At 38.3% G+C, this 21,056-nt stretch overlaps 1 long non-coding RNA gene across 2 annotated transcripts in view; it reads left to right on the top strand.

Annotated features, from left to right (window-relative positions):
- LOC108518733 (uncharacterized) overlaps positions 1–21,056 on the top strand; it is a 96,742-nt gene that overhangs the window by 60,938 nt on the left and 14,748 nt on the right. The window contains exons 2-4 of one of the 2 annotated variants that reach the window (XR_001882462.1): positions 2,955–3,051; positions 12,121–12,180; positions 13,370–13,796. This is a non-coding gene — a long non-coding RNA (uncharacterized LOC108518733). Of the gene's footprint in view, positions 1–2,954; positions 3,052–12,120; positions 12,181–13,369; positions 13,797–21,056 lie in introns of those variants that run through there. The other variant, XR_001882463.1, reaches the window with a different exon arrangement.

The raw sequence follows: 21,056 nt of genomic DNA, 5'->3' as shown, positions 1-21,056 counted from the left end.
TATTTTAAATCCAAAGAACAAACAAATACAGAAGATGATTGCTGAGGCCAGGCACCATGGCTCATGCCTGTAATCCCAGCACTTTGGGAGGCTGAGGCAGGCAGGTACCTTGAGGTCAGAAGTTCGAGACCAGGCTGGCCGACATACTGAAACCCCATCTCTACTAAAAATACAAAACTTACCCGGGTGTGGTGGGCACACACCTGCAATCCCAGCTATCTGGGAGGCTGAGGCAGAATAATTGCTTGAACTCAGGAGGCGGAGGTAGCAGTGAGCCAAGATCACAGCACTGCACTCTAGCCTGGGCAAGAGTGAAAAAAAAAAAAAAAAAAAGAAAAAAAGATGATTGGTGAAATGAATTTATTTAATCAGTATAAAATTAGCTTCTTTTAACTGTGGGGAAAGAAAGTCAATTGAACCTCAGTTGAATAGAATTTATTTGTATATTTATAAACAAGAAATATTTGTCTTTCACCCGTTTTCTAAAATTAATGTCTATCTCGGCAGGACTGTAAAATAGCTCAAAAATGATGAAAGGCACAAATAACACAAAGTAGGTATGTTGGAAGAGTAAGCTCCAAACAACACTTAGTTTTCGATAGAAGGTGCCTCATAGTCTTTTGATCCACTTAAAATTCTTTCAATTTATCCTTACAACACAAACAAAATCAGATTTTCTTAACAAGAAATAAAGGGGAAATGGCTGCGGTACAGACAACCCACAGTGTCAGCCACAAACACATTGCTAGAAATTAAGAGAGAAACAAACATATCCTAATTTGCAGTGAGATTTTTAACACCTCCTTAGACAGATCACATTGGCAACAAATGGTAACCAAGCAATATTGGTTGAGGCAGAGAAAGCCTGGTGATTGGCCTGAGTTTAAGCCTGAGTCTGCAATGCATGGGGCAGCCACTCTATCTCTACCCCTGATGACTTGATTGAATTGCACAGTAGGAATTGTAGCCAGAGGTACTTTTGCCATGAGGGATGAGACCATTGGTGATTCCCTTTTGGAAGCTGCAGGATTTAATTTTTCTAATATATATGACCATTCTCTGTTCTAATTCCCACCCCCATCCTTGGCTCTTTATGCACTTAGTATAAATTGAATTCCAAGGAAATTATACCAGAGATCACATACTATTCATTTCAGTCTGTTGACAGGCAATTTTTCTGTAGTACCCTGCTGGGGGATTTCATAGTGAGACGGGGTGGTATGAAAATGTGATATCTGGTATTCTTACAGCTTTTGTCCCCAATCTGGTGTTTATGGGCTGTTTTCTTCCTATGTCTTAGACAGTTTGGGATACTATATTTTTATACCTTAATTCGTTTCAAAATTAATAAACTACATTTTTTTCCTTTAAAGTTCTAAGCCACACACTGTCCTTGCCAGCACTGCTTGTGGCGCTGCAAGCCTGTCATATGAAGGGAATCTAGTCAGGTTTTTGCTAAACACTACATTTCACACACGCACTTCTGATTTTTTTCTGTGAGTAAATTGCTTTTTGAGAAAAAATTGCTCAAATTTTAGAGTAATAAAAATTCTTTTGCATTGTTACATTGCAACTGTATACATGCCCATCGACCATTTCCAAGATGAGGGCCAGTACTATCTTTGAAGCACTGCTTTTTCTAGGCCAGTGACTCTAAACCTCGAGTGTGCATTAAAATCTCACGGGAGGTTCATTAAAACACAGATGACTGGGCCCCACCACCAGTTTCTGTTGTAAAAGTCTGGATGGGCCCCAGAATTGGCATTTCTGACAAATTCCTAGGTGCTGCTGACGTTGCTGGTTTGGGGTCTGGAATTTGAGAACCACTGCTCTGGGCCATGCACCTTCAGATTTGAAAAGATTCTCTCTGTCCAGAAGACAGCCACAAATCTACGTATCAGAGAAAAAGGAACCAATTTTATTGTCGCTAGGGAGTATTTTCATGCCTTCCAAAGAAAGCCTATTTGTCATTCCTCCATTATTTCATTCAATGCAAATATTGATATGAATAGTCCAAAATGGCAGATCACTGAAAATCATCATATTGGAATCACTCTAGGGCTTCCAACTAACTGCTGATGCATCATATGGACAGGAGAAAGTGTCTGAGCTGAAGACCAGCAGACCCGTAAACCTAGCCCTGTTATTAGTGGCAGGTCGCTTTGAGCCCTAATCTTCCATGAATCTGATTCTACTCAGAGGTTCAAATGGTGTTTCAGGCCCATCTACTGATGTGGACCTCTAGAGCAAAAGGGCCTACCAAGAAGAAGGGACCATAGCTACCTCTGAGGCCATGGCTACAGTTTTGTCAACCATGACATCAAAGGATGAAAAGAAGAGCCAAGTCACATTTCAAGGGATTCAAAACTGCATGACTGGGATAGGATTAATCTGATTAGCAGGGTGTTAACCTTGTCTCTTGACAGAGCTGCCGTGGGCTTACTAATGATCTCCAGCTGCCAGACTCTGTTTTACATGCTCTCACACCTGTGCCCTCGGCATTATTTCAGCACCAAAGTTCCTCAATTGAAGGATAAATGCTGTCTCCACCTTTGCAGTGGAAACTTGGGGGGCTTTCCTAGGAAGTGTTCCATCTGGGTAACTCGGAAACCTGCCTCCGCTTAACCTTAGACATCTGAAAGGGTCACAGAAGAAAGGCAAAATACTTTAGGTTTCACCACAGAGTATTAGAGGCCCATGCCAAGTTTGTGGCAAGTAGACAGGACAGCAGAGACCATTTGAAGTGGAAGCTATTGCCTCCTGTTGTGGACAGTTGCATACGTGTGTATATCTGTCTCCTTTGCAAGACAGAGCTCTTAGGCTAAGGAATGCATTTCTTCCAACTTTGCCTTATTGAGTTTATCTATAATGACATTTTATGTTCATATTGACTTATCATAAGCCCATGGATTCATAATAATCTGTTTCTTTTTGCCCTTCTCCCTCCTTTTTAGAACTTTGTAGACAGGACCTGGAACAGAAGAGGTGCTTTATAAAGGTCTTCTGAGTGTATAAATAAATGGATGGCTGAATGCTGTTTTGAGCGTTAAGGTAAATATAAGAGCTATTTTGTTGGTTTGCCTGTCTTTCTCAGAAAACTCCCTAGAATCAATAAAGTTGTTAATAAAAAATAAATGAATAACTTTTATATGAAAACAGAAGGTTGTATGAAGGCTCAGAAACTCCATTGCCTCAATAAAGAGCCATTGAATGGATGGAAAAATAATTTCTTCTATAGAAGCTCCAGTGAAAACATAATTATTTTGTAGCTGACAAAACTAATGTGGATTTCTGAGGCCTGATAAATTTTCAGTGCATCCCCAAAGAACTATGCAATAAAAAAATAAGTAAACAGCTTCCCTGATCTTGATTTTGTGAGTTACACATGTTTATTTCTTTGTTTAATACTACTAATAATAGCTAACCTTGATTGAGCACAAAAACCCAGACCCTGTTCAAGCTTTTAAAATTTAATACTCAACATCAATCTGAGATGTTAAAACCATTAACCTCAGAAATAATGAAGAATTTACTGAAGGGCATCTAGTTGGTGATGGCTGGAGGCAGGATTTTTTTTTAACTGTTATTTTAAGTTCAGGAGTACGCGTGCAGGATGTGCAAGCTTGCTACATAGGTAAATGTGTGTCATGGCGGTTGGTTGTACAGATTATTTCATCACCCAGGTATTAAGCCTAGTATCCATTAGTTATTTTTCCTACTTCTCTCCCTCCTCCCACCCTTTATCCTCCAATAGACTTCAGTGTGTGTTATTCCCCTCTATGTGTCTGTGTGTTCTCATTATTTAGCTCCCACTTATAAGTGAGAACATGCAGTATTTCATTTTCTGTTCCTGTGTTAGTTTGCTAAGGATAATAGCCTCCATCTCCATCCATGTCCCTGCAAAGGACATAATCTTACTTTTTATGGCTGCATAGTATTCCATGGTGTATATGTACTACCATATTTTCTTTATCCAGTCTATCATAGTTGGGCATTTAGGTTGATTTCATGTCTTTGTTATTGTGAATAGTGTACCATTGAACATATGTGTGCATGTGTCTTTATAATGGAATGATTTATATTCCTTTGGGTATATACCCAGTAATGGCATTGCTAGGTTAAATGGTAGTTCTGTCTTTAGGTCTTTGAGGAATTGCCACACTGTCTTCCACAATGGTTGAACTAATTTACACTCCCACCAACAATGTGAAAGTATTCCTTTTACTCTACAACCTTGACAGCATCTGTTTTTTTTTGACTTTTTAATAATAGCCATTCTGACTGGTGTGAGATGGTATCTCATTGTGGTTTTGATTTGCATTTCTCTAATTATCAGTGATATTGAGCTTTTTCTTATATGATTGTTGGCTGCATGCATGTCTTCTTTTGAGAAGTGTCTGTTCATATCCTTTGCCCACTTTGATTTTGGGTTTTGATTTTTGGGTTTGATTTTTTCTTTTAATTTTTTTTAAGTTCTGGAGGCAGGATTTGTGCCAAGGAAGCCTGACCCCAGTGTCATGCTCCATGTTACCACATTATACCAGAAGCATTGATGGTGAGGAGCCTTTGGGGAAACAGCTTGAGGTGGGCTGAATAATGGCCCCCTAATGATGTATATTCTAATCCCAGCAGCCTCTGGATATATTACCTTACATGGTAAAGGGGATTTAGGAATCATGATTAATTTAAGGCTTTTGAGGTAGCGAGATTATCCTAGATTATGGGGAGGGGGCCTCATGTACTCCCAAGGGTCCTTATAAGAGTGGGGCAGGAGGGTCAGAGTAATCAGAGTAAGAGAATGCCATGTGATGACAAGTAGGGGGTCAGAGTGATGTGGAACCATGAGCCAAGACATTCGGGCAGCCTCTGGAAGTTGAAAAAAGACAAGGAAGAAATGCTGTCCTCGCTGGCCAATTTTGGACTTCTAACCTCCAGGGCCATAAGATAATAAATTTGTGTTGTTTTAAGCTGCTAAATGGTGATTTATTCCAAATATTTATTTTGGATAATATGTTACAGCAGTCATAGGAAACAAATTCACAGCTGATGTAACCTGGTGATGGTCACACTCTGCCCTTGGTATGAAGATGCTAGCACAAGGCCCCAAATTTCCTGCTGCAAATGCTTCACAGACCTTACTCTGGAGAGAAATACCCTGTTGATTTTGAGGCTTCCCAAATTTGCCTGCTGCTTTATTTATCAGTACATAAATACATGCCATTTCAGAAAGTAGATGCCATTCCCCAGCATATTCACAGCAATCAAAATAGCAAACAGACTGAAAATTGCCATAATAGCACTTATTCTTGTCCTCACTTTGACTTATGAAATGACATGCTCAGATTTGTAAAAATCTCGGCTTTTCTTTGCTTCCTCCCTTCTTTCTGGATCTTTCTTTTTCCTCTCCACTAAGAAATTAAGCCCCTTAGCAGAAGATTTATTCAGTGACAATACCATGAACATCATTTTTTTGTTTCCCATAGAGCATAATTTTTTCCCTTTTAATTATTGTGATACATGTGTTTGGTTAGAAACAAATATAACTTTGAAAATAGCAAACATAAACATGAGGAATACAACTATAAATTAATTTTTCCTCTAATTTAGGGGTAAAATGGTTGGATCCTATTTGAGTATATCACAATTATACAGTAGAGAAAATAGGATTGGTTTAAGCTTAAAAAGAAGAGAAGAAAATTAATATATCTGGATATTATTATACATCTACTGTTTATGTATGCTATCATATTGCTTCTCACACACTGGAAATACTAGGTTTTATGCCCATGTTTTGGATGATGAAACTCAGAAAGTAAAGTAACTTGTACAAGACCTCACAGTGCCAAAAAGAAAAGCCAGATATTCACAGATGCCTTGATTACTGAAAATCCCATCAAGAGCTGGTTTCTGTCCCATGCCACCTCCAAGATAAAGAGTCTCTTCCTCACTGGCCATCACCAGATAATTTTCTGAGAGCTTCCTGACACTTGGGAGCAGGTGGGGCTTTTAGAACCATGGATCCTTCTTCTTCTACTTCTTCTATTCATGCCATTTTCCTCCTAGTTGGAAGTTATACATCTGCCTTCCCCATCACTCTGCCATTTCAATATTTTCTCCCGTCCTTTAAGTTGTAGAAGGTGGCCTTGCTCATGGACTCAAACTCTTGCCTTCATTCTGTGACCCTGTGGACATGTCATGTTTGGTAGAGATAGACATTTTGTGGAGAAGGCCTTTGTGGTATTACCAGGGCAGACCTTGGTCATTCACATTATGGTACACCCAAAAATATGATGGTCTCTCATCTGCCGGTGAAGTCAGATTGTTCCCCTTGCTATTCCTTGCTATTCACTTGAAACATTGGTGCCCATTACAAATATATCTGGTAAGGATGATACTTTTATAATGCCACCAGATTTTGGTGTATACAAAAAGGCAGAGTATAAATTTGGTTAAGCAAGTATAGGTGGAGAGAAAAAGAGAAATAGTGGGATGAGGAGCAGGCATAACAGGGGTTTTAGTAGGAAAAGAAAAGCTTCATGATTTCATGTTTAGCAAAGTTAGTTAAGACTAAGCACACTTGGAAGTGTGGCAAATACTCAGTTCCACTGACAAGCGTGGGGTTATATTTTCCACTGCCCTTTGCCTGTATAGACCTCAATGTTGCCTAAAACCAAAATGCAGTCCTACTGAAGAGAGGAGAAAGAACACACAGCAGACAAGTCAGGTAGGCTGTCTCCTCACACTGGCTCTTCCTCTTTTATCCCACACCCCACCGCCCCTAGCTACTTGATTCATTTTTTTGCCCTACTCTGAATTTCACAAGCCTGACCTATGGACCAGTTTATCCAGGCTCCCTTGAACTCATCTCACTGGGTTTAGCCAGTGAAAGGCACCAGTGGGAGGACAGAGAAGTTGAGGCATTTCTTTTCTGCTCCCTTCCTGTTCCATGCTATGGTTCTGGCGATATTCCTATTCTTCAGTTAATATACATATTAGTCCCACCCCACAGATCCATCTCTCACTGGGCTTCAGTAACACTATTTTCTTTCCTTCATCCCTTCATGTATAGAAAGAGTAATGACTTTCCATGATTGCTAATCTCTGGGTGCTTCAACTTCCCTTGTTGGTCACACCTTAACTTGCTGACTGTTCATACAAATATCCCTCCATTAAAATTTCTTCAGCTTCTTGCTGACACCCTGACTGAAGCACAAGTAATTCTTTCTCTCAAAAAACTGCCCAGAATCTTCTGAAGAGTTTCCCAGCAACCAAGATTGTTTCATTTTTCAGTTTGGTCCCAGTTTTAGAGCTAGTTATGTTTTATAAATTTTCCTTGACCAATCTTGTTTATTTTTCTTAGTTTCTTTTTTGCTCATGTTTTGTTGTAAATGAAAAAATAACTTCACCTGTTCCACAGGAAAAACATAAGGCAAAATAGAACTTTGTTAAAAGTGACATGGATTTTGTTCCCCTGAAGGGTTAAAACAATGACACCCCTGGAAATAATCTGTGCCTATTCACAGCCCTGTTGTAAACAACTCTCTTGCCGTAGGGCAAAATTTCTGTGACAGGAGTTTTCCTTGCCATATAACATCAGGGTCACAGTGGAGTTCCACTGTGCTTGTTTTAGGTCCTACAATGTCATTTTTATGGCTTTGCAATACCCATGCCCCTAAATGTCCCAGACATCTTTAGAGACTTTAACATAGCCATCAGCAATAAAGTGTTATAAAGACTTGGACTCTTACCTCAACCAGGTAAAAGCTTGATTAGAAAGATCTTGTGCTAGCTCTGAAGGTCAGTATTTATGGCACTATATTATTTATAAATAATGTAGAATTATGATAGCAATAAAAGCCGGTATTCCAAAGAATGGGCATATTAGGGGTGGCTAAATTATGGTGACATTGAGATCATAGGTCATGTCTGAAGCTTCATTGCAAACCAGTGGAAAATTACCACCAACTTGACTGCAAAGCTACAGGAAAATCTTGAAAGACATAAAGAGCAGTGGGAAATTCCTAAGTACAGGAGAAACCAGGAGGACTAGGCTGATCCGAGGAGCAGAGAACATCTTATCTACAGACTTAAAGAAGTCAGAGGCCTTTCTCAATCCCAACTGGCAACATTTCTGCCTCTTTCTTCTCTGAAGCTGAGTAAAGTTCTGCTCTAGTCAGAATTCCAGAATCTCAAATAAAAATATACAATGGGGCCGAGTATGGTGGTTCATGCCTGTAATCCCAGCACTTTGGGAGGCCGAGGCAGGCAGATCACGAGGTCAAGAGATCGAGACCATCCTGGCTAACATAGTGAAGCGCCATCTCTACTAAAAATAAAAAAATAAAAAAAAAAATTAGCCAGTTGTGGTGGTAAGCGCCTATAGTCCCAGCTACTCAGGAGGCTGAGGCAGGAGTAATGGGCTCGTGAACCTGGGAGGTGGAGGTTGTAGGAGCTGAGATTCATGCCCACTGCCACTTCAGGCCTGGGCCAACAGAGGAGACTCTGTCTCAAAAAAAAAAAAAAAAAAAAAAAAAATATATATAGTATAATATATATATATAAACACACACACACACTACACATACAATTGAAGAAACTCCTGGAAGAGAACGAGATTGGATATCCTATGTTAAATCCTGCCAAAAGAGAAATACTGGGTTAACCACCAAATTGGACCACAGCCCATAAACCCATTCTCCTCTCTTGTACAAGATCAGATAGCCCTATGGTGCCGTGTTCATACCATGGCATGGCCAAGGCTCAGACAGGTTTATAGGACTAATACAGGAAATTCTCTCTATTCTTGAAGGAAAGCTTTAGAACCACAGAATTATTAGAACACTCTCAGGCACTATCCTTGTGAAGATGGGGTCCATTTGATTGCAGGAGAACACAGTCTAATTACAAACCTATCAATTTTTTAAAGAAATACTCACTTGGAAAGATTCTATTTTACATAATGCCTCTACTTCACTCTTTCTTTGATTTACATGCCTCAAAACCCAGGATCAGTTTTCACTAAAAAAAAAAAAAACAAACCAAAACAAAACAAAACAAAAAAACCCCCCAAAAAACTGCGTTTACAGGTGTTTATTACTCTAGGAATCATACCAATTTTAAAAGTTCAATGCAACTTTTAACTGATTCTGAAATTTCTGAGATGAGAAAGAGCTCAGAATGTGATTTCTATAACCAGTCTCCTAATTTTACTGTTTCTGGCCATGGGCAAGAAATTGATTTAGTTAAGAAACATCATTCTTGTGGCATCTGTAATCTAAGAACCACCTGTAGGGTCTCACTCTGCTGGAAGATCTCCTGCCCAAAGAGCATCAGAGATGCAAGTGAACATCTGAGAAACAAAATGAAGTAAAATAAACCTCCAATCCTTTGATAGACAGTTCATCTCTTTATTTTATTTTCTCTATGTTTTGGCTCTCTGAATGTTTATCCTTTCTTCTTGGGGTTGATTTCACACAGTGTAAAATTTTGTAAATATTTTTTCTTTCTCTAAGAAAATCCTTTCTTCTAACAGGTCTGTTAAAGTTCTTAAACAACTTTCAAACTACTAATTATGTAGAGATTGTACTGAGGAGGAGGTAGACTCAAGTCAAGGATGAGTACTGGGTAATCTAGAGAGCATAAATAATAATCTACTTAGTGCAGAATAGTTTGCAAAATGAGCAACCATTTCTTGGCTACGTGTGCCTGGAGAAAGAATAAAAAAACAAATGTTTGTGATTTGTGATTCATTCATCTCTGTTAAGAGTTGTCATATATATTCTTCTAATCTTTATGGAAATAAAATAATCTTCAATATTATATGTCTACTTCTCTTGACTTTCTGCATTCTTAGGGGCAGAGTCAGGCTGCTCCATCTTGGACTTTGCAGGACAGCATAGTGGAGAAGCAGAAGCAAAGCTTCTAGACTTGGTTGGCTGAAAGAAAGTCGTACCCTATGTTTCTATAATCTATATTCTAACATTATCTGTAGGATTGTTCTACATAATTTTGCACTATGGAAATACAGAAAGCTCTGGTTTTTCAGGTTCAGGACTTAAGGTTTCATTGTTTGATTATTCACTGTGTGCCTTCCTGTGGTTTCAAGTTAATTCATTCTTAAATTAATAGTGGATTGGAAGGTACTAAAGAAAGGTATTTAAAAATTAGCATTTAATTGAGACTTTTCCCCTAGTGGAATGTGAAGAACTCCAAGGCTCTGTAAAGAGGAAGCTGGTATCTCTCTCAAGTACAGACCAAATTTTTATGGATCTGATGGTCTTAATAAATCTAAATAGTCTATCCCGTCTCGCTCAAATAGGAGGGGGATAACAAATGCTTTATTACTATTCTATGGTGACATTTAATTTATCACAAACATATAGATTATTTCCTCAACCACTTCATATGTTTATTAGCCACATGGGCCATATCTTTGAATATTTTTGTCTCTACCCCAGTGTGTGCACATATGCTTACATAGACAGAACTCACACAAACTGCTGAAACCAAATTATAGTTCATTTTATTAATTCAAGAAATGCATCATCAGTCAAGATAAGCTAGGATGTGCTGCAGCAACAAATGCCAGCAGCTTAGAATAACAAAGGCATATTTCTTTCTCTTGCTGCATGCCCATTTTGGAGGTCATCTGGAGCTCCCCTTCATTTGATCTTCACCCTGAATTCAGGTTAATGGAGCAGTCTCAATAAGAAATACCGCTTGTATTATGGCAGAGGAAAATGAGAGATATTGACCCATGTGTAGGATTTTAAAGCTTCTGCTTTGAAGGAACATGCAGCACTTTTGATCACATTTCACTGGTCAGAGAAAGTCATACAGCAACTCTAGGGTTTAACGGGATACGGTTATAGAATCCTCCTGCAGAGAGGGGCACTGGAATAAAAGAAAACACTAAGTAAACTATAATATAATCTTTCACGAGAGACATAGAGTTGGAAGGGGGATATACTGGGGAAGTACTAAGGCTGTATATAGCTTCCTAACCCGAGGCCAGGCGCTTAGCAGCCATTATTCACTACTCTCCTGTCTCTCCTAACCTTGGGTGTGATTAAATTAATTGGTTAAGGAAAGCTGGGTTGTATTTCATGTGATTAATGCCTTGGAAAACAATTGCAGTAGATTGCATTGATTCACTTCATTTTATATACTTGAAATTAGAGGCTTATGAAGTCTACATGCAAATTTATGCAAAGTGAGATGCAAATTCATAGTGTGAACCATGAGTCCTGGCACTCCCCCCTCCCTTTAGAAAAAGAACTGCACCACTGAATATGCATGTGCTGCATATGGCGCTGCTCGTTTCAAATAGCAACTCAAAGCTGGCAGCCAAATAAATCCCAATGACATCGACTGAGCAACAAACAAAAGTTTAAAGTCATTTACAAACAAAAATTTAGCACTGAAGCATCAATATTTTCAGGGTCACCATCTTCATTCTAGACTTGAGTTAACAAGTGCACTGTCCTCTGGACTCCAAGCTCTGTTATGGATAAGGCTGAGGCACACTGTTGAACAAAGGAGGTACTGGCATAACCCACCCTGGAATTTCATTCTCTTTATTACTTGCTCCTGGTGATCCCTTGGCTGACTAGATCAAATAAATCTTCATTGCCACGAGCCAGTGCCCATGTGTGTTGACATATTTCTCCCTCATTTGTACCCATCAGTGGGGGATTCTGGTTCCAAGATTCAGATGGAGAGTGATTATTAGGATGGTCTCAAAGACAAGAACAAATTTTGCACCTGAGTGCTTGCAAGTCAGGCATAGGGAAAAAATTAACCACTTGTAGGAATACCAATTAGAAGCAATAATATCTTGATTGGCCTGCAGGTACTCAGATGATTCACTGAGCTTGTTTTGCTCTTATGAGACCCCAATTTTGCACTGATACTAAATGCATGTAAAATATTTTGGGTGAATGTTTATAAATAAACAGATATGGGGTGCAGTCTCATGAGGGTTTTTCTAAGTTGATGCTAATTAATTTAGCATTTGGTCATTTCATTATTCATTTATTAAATATTTTTTGATTACCCTCAAAGTACTGAGCAGACATCTAGGGGTACAAAGATGAATGAAATGTATTTCCTACCCTTCAGGAGAACCAAACCACAGAGTGAACCAAAGTTTTTCGCACTGTCTCCTGATGACTCTTACAAGTAAGTGCTTATGAATCACATTGAGGGAATATACCAGGTGGAAAGAGGAAGCAATGAGATAGTCTGTTGTGATGCTTATAGAAAAACCCTTCATTACAGCAACTGCTTTTATAAAAATGCACTCAGGAAACTATTTTTCGGCCATGGCTTAGGTTTCAAATAACAGTACAACAAAATTTTAGTACAACAAATATGTTTCAAATGTCCCCTGGAGTTTGTCATGATGGCATTTTATTTATGAATTTTTAAAAATATGCCTAGTGGTTTGTGTATATTTTACTTGTAAAACTCTCCTGGAGCAAAGGGAAAAGGAAATATAGATACCGTGTTGAGCCATAACATGGCCAGAGGGTTAAAGGACCTATATATATTTCTACCTTTGGACTGTCACCTTCAGACAATCAAAATTGCCATGACAATGACAATATGCCAGGGATCCCCACAGATATCAAGGCAGGAGAGGAAAGTCAAGTCGACATAGAAGCTAGAAGGCAGTCTCATGAAAGCAACAATCCAATTGTCAAAAGATGGCCATTATTCAAGAAAACAGTAATAATGATGGCCACGATTCCAGAAAACAGTAATAATAAATACAACTAGGTCATATTTACCAAATATTAAAATATTCAGTAAGTACTGGAATAACAGTGTTTAACTGTTGCATCAACCCATTATACCCATTTACAGATAAGGACACTGAGATTCAGGCAGGTATATAAAGGGGCCAGACTGGCATTCAGTTTGACTTCAGAGCCTCCTCTTTCCCCGGGTGTTAAATCTCTGCCTGAAGAAAGTCTCTCTCCTTCAGCTGAGATCCAGGGCAGCTGTCAGAGTGGGAAGGTCTGCATCAGTTTGACCTCAGAGAACAGCTTGTAGAAGGCTGTTCATGTTGGGTGTGTTCAATGAGCACAGCTGATCCAACTCAAGGACCTAAGAATCCTCTTCCTCTATTATTCCTTTGACTAGAAAAAATCTTGGAAGCAGTGGAGGGAAAGGGATCTTTTAAGTCCCAACATCTTACCATTTTTCAAGTTTGTAGATACCACATAAAGTGGGTTGAATTGTTCAGTCCTAACTTTGGTACCTGTGAATGTGACCTTATTTGGAAATAGAGGTTTGCTGATATAATTAATTAGGGTGTGGTTATAGTGGATTAGGGTGGGGCATAAATTCAATGGTGTCTTTATAGGAGAGAGGAAAAGGAAATTTGGATACAGAGACACTGATTCGAAGGGAAGAAGGTCGTGTGGAGATGGAGTCAGAAAATGGAGTGATGCAAGCTCCAACTAAGGAATGCCAAGGACTGCTGACAACAACCAGCTGGGAGACAGTAGACCTTTCTCCAGAATGCTCGGAGGGAACATGGCTCTGCTGACACTAGATTAGGAACTGCTACCCTCAGAACTATAAAAGAATACATTTCTGCTGTTTTAAGACAGAACTTTTGCCCACTACTCACTAGCCACTTGGTGATCATTTCTTATGGCAGTCTGGAAGGTTAAAAGACCATGTTTCTTGTCTCTCACCTTTACAACTGTCTTTTTGTTTGTTTGTTTGTTTTCTTTTGTTTTGTTTTGTTTGTTTTAGCGCAGCTACCGCCCTAACTCAGGCCTTTGTCTCCATCATTTGAATTCTTGTAGTGGGCTTTTCTCTGGTCTGGTTATTGTTAAGTTTAGCCTAAAGCTGCCTCCTTCCATAAGAGATTCAGCCTCACTTAGAATAGTGAACTGTAACCTATTAATAAATAGATGTGTAAACAGACTATAACCTACTCTTGTACGAATCACAGACTTCTGGCTAATCACAGCCAGTCAGCTGTTTAAACCATGTTTGAATAAGGCAAACACCAAGCTCTAGCCAATCAGTTGTTTCTGTGCCTCACTTTCCTCCTTCTGTCCCTAAACATGATCTGACCATGCGGCAGCTCTGGAGTCATCTTGAACCTCTTCTGGATCCTGGGGCAGCCTGATTCATGAATCGTTCTTTGCTCAATTAATCTCTGTTAAATTTAATTTGTCTGAAGTTTTTCTTTTAACATTATCAAAGGATTCTTCCTTTTTGCAGTGCCTGTGTGATGGTTAACTTTAGGTGTCCACTTGACTGGATTAAGGAATATCCAGACAAAAGGCATAATTTCTGGGTGTGTCTATGAGGATGTTTCCAGAAGAAACTGATGTTTGAATCAACGAAATGAGTAAGAAAGACCTTTCTTCACCCAATATGGGCAGGCATCACCATTAGGCTGAGGGCCTGGATAAAGCAAGAAGACAGAGGAAAGGTGAATTTGCTCTCTCTTCTGGACCTGAGACATCCATCTTCTCTTGCCCTTCGATGTCAGTACTCCAGGTTCTCCAACCTTCAGACTCTAGGACTTGCACCAGCAGCCTCCCAGTTTTTTATGCTTTTGGCCTCAGGCTAAGAGTTCTGTCATCAGCTCCCTCGGTTCTCAGGCCTTCAGACTTGGACTCAGCCATGCTACCAGCTTCCTTGATTCTCCAGCTTGTAGATGGCAAATAGATTTCTCAGCCTCTATAATTGTATGAATCTATTTCTCTAGTAAATCCTCTCTCATCTATCTATATATACAGTTGTCCCTCAGTGTCCATGGGGGTTGGTTTCAGGACCTCCAATGGACACCAAAATCCATGGGTACTCTAGTACCTTATAGAAAATGGTGTAGTATTTGAATTTAACCTGTGTACATCCTCCTGTATACTTTAAATTATCTCTACATTATTTATAATACCTAATACAATGTAAATGCTATATAAATAGTTGCTATAATGTATTGTTTATGGAATAATGGCAAGAAAAAAGTAGTTCAATGCAGCCACAACCATCCTTTTCCTTTAAAAAAATTTTTGATTCATAGCTGGTTGATCCACAGATGCAGGACCCATGGACATAGAGGGCCATCTGTGTATATCCTATTGGCTGTGTTTCTCTGGAGAACCCTGACTAATACAGCATCTTTCCCTTCAGAATCAGAACAATTTTCCAAAATCCCAGGTCCAATTATGCTATACTTTCACTGTTTGAAGTTTTCAGTATTCCCCAACATACACCACCCACAGCCTGGAACTCTATACCACTCATTGGATAGCTCTGACTTCTAACATCAGAAGCGTTGATGGTGTAACTCTCAGTCTGAGGTCAAAGGCATAAGAAACTTCTCACCATTATTGCCTCCCACTTTTCTAGAAGGCTTGCCATCATGAGCCCACAGTAAATATTTGTAATTACTGTCATCCCATCATCTTAATTTAAATAACATTTAGAACAACAAAATTCGAGCACAACAAAAGTATTTAAAATGCACAAGGCCATTTGGCATTCTTTGCCTATGAGCTCATTCTTTCCTCCTCATTGTGTTTGCATCTTTCCATACTCCAAACCTGCTATTCTCTCCACATCTTTTCCCTCTGAAGTCCATAGTTCTCCTTCTTCATGCTTCACGAATGCCATCTTTTCAGAATCTTTCCCAGTTGCACTAACTTAGCAATTCCTTTCCATTCTCTAAACCCCCCTAATCTTTTCCTCTATTAATATTAATTAACGTTTACTGAATTCTTCCATGTATCAGTCACTGTGCTGAGTGTAATTTGCATAGATTATCACATTTCATCCTCACAACAATCCTACTTGTTAATTTGACAGAATGAAATTTAGAAAGAATGTATCTTGCTGAAGGTTCACAGGTAAGAAATGGTGAAGTCTGGCTGAAAATCGCAGTCCCATATTCCTCACCACTCTAAAATTTCACCTCCATGTTAGTCTCTATGCTCCTGAATTATAGTGATGTCCTGGATCTTCTTATTGTCTCACATTTTCTACTGGGTTTTGAGCTCCTCTTGGGTGGGGTCCACATCTAACTAATCTTTGTTTCTTTTGCAGGTTTTAGTGTAGTGAGAAAGACTCTGGATTAGGAGGTGGAAGACGTGAGTTTTAGGCTTGACTTGGCCATGAAACAATGATGTGGTTTTTGTCAATCACATTATTTCTGCAGATATCTCTGTGGGCCATTCTGACTCTAAGGTTTAACAATTATCATAGCTTAGAGTTTGGGCTGTATTAGGAGAGCAACATCATTGGTTTCCCTGAAATTAATTAAGAGCAGGTCAAGCAGTGGCTGAGACCTTGACAAATTAGAAGGCCAGAGCCCTTGGATAAAATGCATATTTGACCAGTTCTTTTGTCCAGCAACACTACTTAATACTTAAGCCAAACATTATCATGAAAGATTCCCTTAAAACAGAGACAGATTATTTGCTAAAGGCAAGTCTGCTTATTTCTTTCTATTGTCACTTTAAATCAGATGGATCTTCTATTTTTAACAAGTCTTATTTTATTAAAATAAACTCCCAACCAATGATGTAAGGCATAATTTAGCAGTAGATTTTAGGCCATTTTTAAGGCAGCTAGAGCAATATCAAGATGTTTGAAGAGTATAATTAAAATAAGACATTAAAAACAAAATGATTTCACAGCTTTTCAACCATCAAAACATTTGGTGTCCCTGTCTTTGCTAGGCTCCAAATAGCCATGTGATCATCACTCTGTGTTTTACATGCATTTCTACAGCTAAGTACATCATTATTTGGACTCCACAGATTATATGGTAATCAAGGATTTACTGTAAACCCAATTTAATTTCTACAGAATTACTGACTTTAGAGTTGCAAAACAATATTGTTTACAAGGCAGTATAATAGCACTCAGGATGAATACTGATTAAATAAAGAAAGAAATGCATAGCTTTCAGGACTAAGCCTAAATAGCTATAGTGATCGATATGGTAATCAAGCTCCTTTAAGTGAGTACCTGTTGAACACCTACACTGCATTCAACAAACAATAAAATGAGGTTATCAACAAGAACCAAAGACCATTTCAGTATAAAATTCAAGGATAATCCTTATAATGAGCAACCTCATTCATTTCTTTGCCTGGTGTAACTATATCCCACATTTGGGATTTCAATTTTTAATTAATTACCAGAGTGTGGAATACTTGGATCAGTTGGCATTTGAAGTGTCTCCTCAAAATCTAAACGTTGCACATTTAATCTATCACACACTAAACTTGTTCCTGCCATAATTTGTCTTGCAATCTATTAAAAATTATTTAGATGCACATGTGGAAATATAACAAATAGATACTTCTAAATTCAAAAAAACTTCAAAATATATTGGATTATAGGAAAAATACAGCTAAAAGTTAGTGGTGCTTCTTGGTCATGATCTCTGGTGATTAAATGTTAATTGCAGCACAAAGATGAAAATTGGCCTAATATACGCTGTGTCACGCTGTGTCACACCGTGCAAGTCTTGGTTAAGTGTGGGGTAGGGAATACATAGGGAGGATCGATGCAAATCCTGCCCACCAAATAAAATAATAGCAGACTTTAAGAATACCAGATTCTAACCTAAGGAAAATAGAAAGGTGGCAGTCTAAAAAAGAAGGGAGAGGGAGCATACTCCATATTTTTTTGAATCTACTTTATGATAGAAATTATATTTGAAAGCATCAAAAACTAGAAAATTCAAGACTTTTTAAATTTAATAAGGATTGTGTATGCTAGAAGGAGTTTACAAAGTGGTCACAAGTGGAAAAGAGAGGAATTAATTACAGACATACTTTGGAGATATTGTAGGTTCTGTTCCAGACTACTGCAATAAAGCAAATATCACAATAAAGCAAATTATACATTTTTTTTTGGTTTCCCAGTGCATGTAAGTTATGTTTCCACTACAGTCTATTAAGTGTGCAATAGCATTATGTTTAAAAAAAATCTATGTACATAATTTAAAAATGCTTTTTTGCTAAAAAATGTTAACAGTCATCTGAGACTTTACCATGTCATAATCTTTTTGCTGGTGGAGTCTCACTTTGATGTTAATGGCTGCTGATTGATCAGGATGGTGGTTGGCATCAATGATGCTCATCTTTTATAGTCAGAGTATTCTTTTGAGATACCAAAGAAACAAGAGTCAAGGAGATTGGGGTCTATTTTAAACACAAAATATGGTCAACTGAAACAATCTAAGAAGTTCCAATATATGTAAATTGATACATTATAATTTAAATGCTTAAGTGCTAAGTAAGGCACAAAAACTCTCTACACTCAACTATAATAAAAAATTACAACTAGCATTTGTCTGATATTTCCTGCTTTAAAAACGTTTTCATGTATTTTATCTCAGTTGTTTTTAAAATCATCCCTGTCAGGCTTCAGGGGAATATACTTTCATTTCCTGCATTTTCCACAGGAGACAACTGAGGCAGAAGGGGTACAGAAGTCCAACAGGGAGGCAACAGATGAGGGGGGCATGGCTATCCTGGCTGCTACTGTTCCCCTGCTCTGTAAAGGGTCTTCTCTGAGATGCTTCCTACAGTGAACGTTTTGGGGTAAAGTACAGCCTAAGTAGACTGCCATGAACAAGGCTGTTCTTTTCTTTCAAATGTTCATGTTTTAGCTTTAAAGTGTCTGTGAAGTTACCTTCCATTCCACAATATGTCTATACTTCTTTTAGTTCAAAAACTGTTTGCATCAATGTTTGAGCACCTCTGTGCTAGCTTATTCTGTGTGTCCCCATTGCATTTTTGACATTGGACCTGTCACCCAAATTCAAAAAACACAGAACAAGGGCACAGGGACATGGAGAAGTGTGTTGTGTCTCCTGAGAGGACGGGAGCTGTCATCTTCAGTCCTGAGGAATGTGTTTGATAGAAGCATAATGTGGAGTCACAAAGTAGCACCCTTTCTTTGTGTACAACACTGACAAGAGAATAATTCAAAGAAACACAGGTCCAGTGAGAAAAATCTGTACATGACAAGTTTCCGTTATTATACGCCAAAAATTTGTGCACTTTGGTTTCCTGTAATCACATTGACTCCCTTTCACAAAGAGATAAATCAAATAGTAGTTTCCACAGGTTTCAAGTTTGCTAAAAACAAACACAATTTCCAGGGTATTTTATTGCTTTGCATCTTCCAGCACTTTGTATTCACTAAGTGCCTTATAGTTTATTCCTTTATTATCATGGAATCCTTGAAATAGTTTGCCTGATATGTGCCATCTCTGTTTTATGAATGGGAAAACGAAAACAAAGTGATGTTCAAAGTTACACACAAGGACCAAAGTTAAAACCTGTAAGTCTTAATTACAAGTAGTCAGCCTTCCATATCCATGGTTTCCGCATTCATGGATTCAACCGAGGATCCAAAACATTCAGAAAAAAAATTCCACAGAATCTCAAAATGTAAAATTTGAATTTCTGTTGTTTTGAGTACTACACTGAGTCTACACAAATGAAATGATGCATAGGCATTGTATTCGGTCTTATCAGTAATCTACAGATGATTTAAAATGTACAACAGGATGTACATGGATTATATTTTAAAAGACTCCATTTTACACGAGATACGAGAACCTACAGGCTTTGGTATCCATGAGAGTCCTGGAAGCAATACCACGTGAATACTGAGGGAGACTGTATATTCCATTGAATTTGGCTTTTTTTTTTTTTTTTTTTTTTCTTAACTTTGGCTTTTTTTTAATCTCTTAAAGTCAAGTCAAAAGGAAAATCTCTACTTGACTGTGCCCAACCTTTATTCTGACTTTGTCATGGCTGACCATGATTTGATAACATTTCCAGCCTTTCCAAATCTGAGATTTTGATTACTTGTACAAGACTTCCACTTCTCTTTGACAACAGTGTTTTGTAAACTTTTCACAGAAGGATAGCCCACAGAAAGGAAAATTGCACCTCTATCTCTGTGTTTCCTGATAGCCTTTACCAAAATGATTCCCTTGCAAAGAAAGCAGTTACTTAAAATCCGCATACTGCCTTTTAAAGTCATGCTATTTTGTCAGACACATTTGTAAATGTAGTCATGCACTCCCTGGCACATGCTACTTAATTGTGGGGAGGCCAGTTTAAGAAGCAAGATAACTACCTCAGGAATGTCCATATCTGTAGGACAAATTGGTGGCATCCACTAAAATTCCATCTTTAACTCTTTAAATCTGATTAGATTTAGAGTGCTTATGAGTGGGACCAGTCTGCTCTGGGTCCCAAGGATGGGATTTTAGAGTTCTGATTATTTTCCCCTTGTCCATATTCTCAATTCATTATTGTGACTTGTTCTTCTCTATTATTGTCCTGAATGAATGAGGTATCTCAAGTCCAGACCACTTACATTTCACTGACCAAATCTTGCCATTTCATGAACACCAATTTCTTGCCTACCTTACCCCGTCCTTAGTGTCATCTGCATTCACTTCTAGCAGTCTAGTTTCAAGGCCATCATCATTAGATAAATTTTTATTGGGCACTTAAAATATGAAAAGAAAACCTTTTTTTTTTTTTTTTTTTTTTTTTTTTACAGTTTTATGTTCTGTATGGACAAAAGAACATAATTTTGGAATCAGGCAGACATAGGATTAGATTCTGGTTTTGTTACTGTCTTAGTCAGCTGGGGCTACTGTAATGAATTAGAATGAGTGGTTTAGACAACAAACATTTATTTCTCACAGTTCTGGAGGCTGGAAGTGCAAGGTGGGGATGCCAGTATGATTGGGTTCTGCTGAGGGCCTTCTTCCTGGCTTGTATATGGCCATTTTCTTGTATCCTCACATGTTGGAAAGAGAGACAGAAAATAAGCCCTCTATGCCTTTTCTTATATCAACGCTATATGAACCAATTACTTGCTAAAGGGCTGGCTATACACCCTGGGAAGTTTAGTTATTTTCTAAACTTTAGTTTGCTTAATAATACCAAGATGCTTGGATTATTCTAAAAATTAAACAAAATAATGTAAATGAAAGGCCTAACATAATGTTTGCCTCATCATTGCAAATTTTTAAAAGCTTG

This window comes from Rhinopithecus bieti, unplaced genomic scaffold, assembly GCF_001698545.2.
Source record: "Rhinopithecus bieti isolate Rb0 unplaced genomic scaffold, ASM169854v2 scaffold_42039, whole genome shotgun sequence".
NCBI classification, from domain to species: domain Eukaryota; kingdom Metazoa; phylum Chordata; class Mammalia; order Primates; family Cercopithecidae; genus Rhinopithecus; species Rhinopithecus bieti.
Note: the sequence above shows the minus strand (reverse complement) of the source record. Positions and strands in the feature narration are given on the sequence as shown.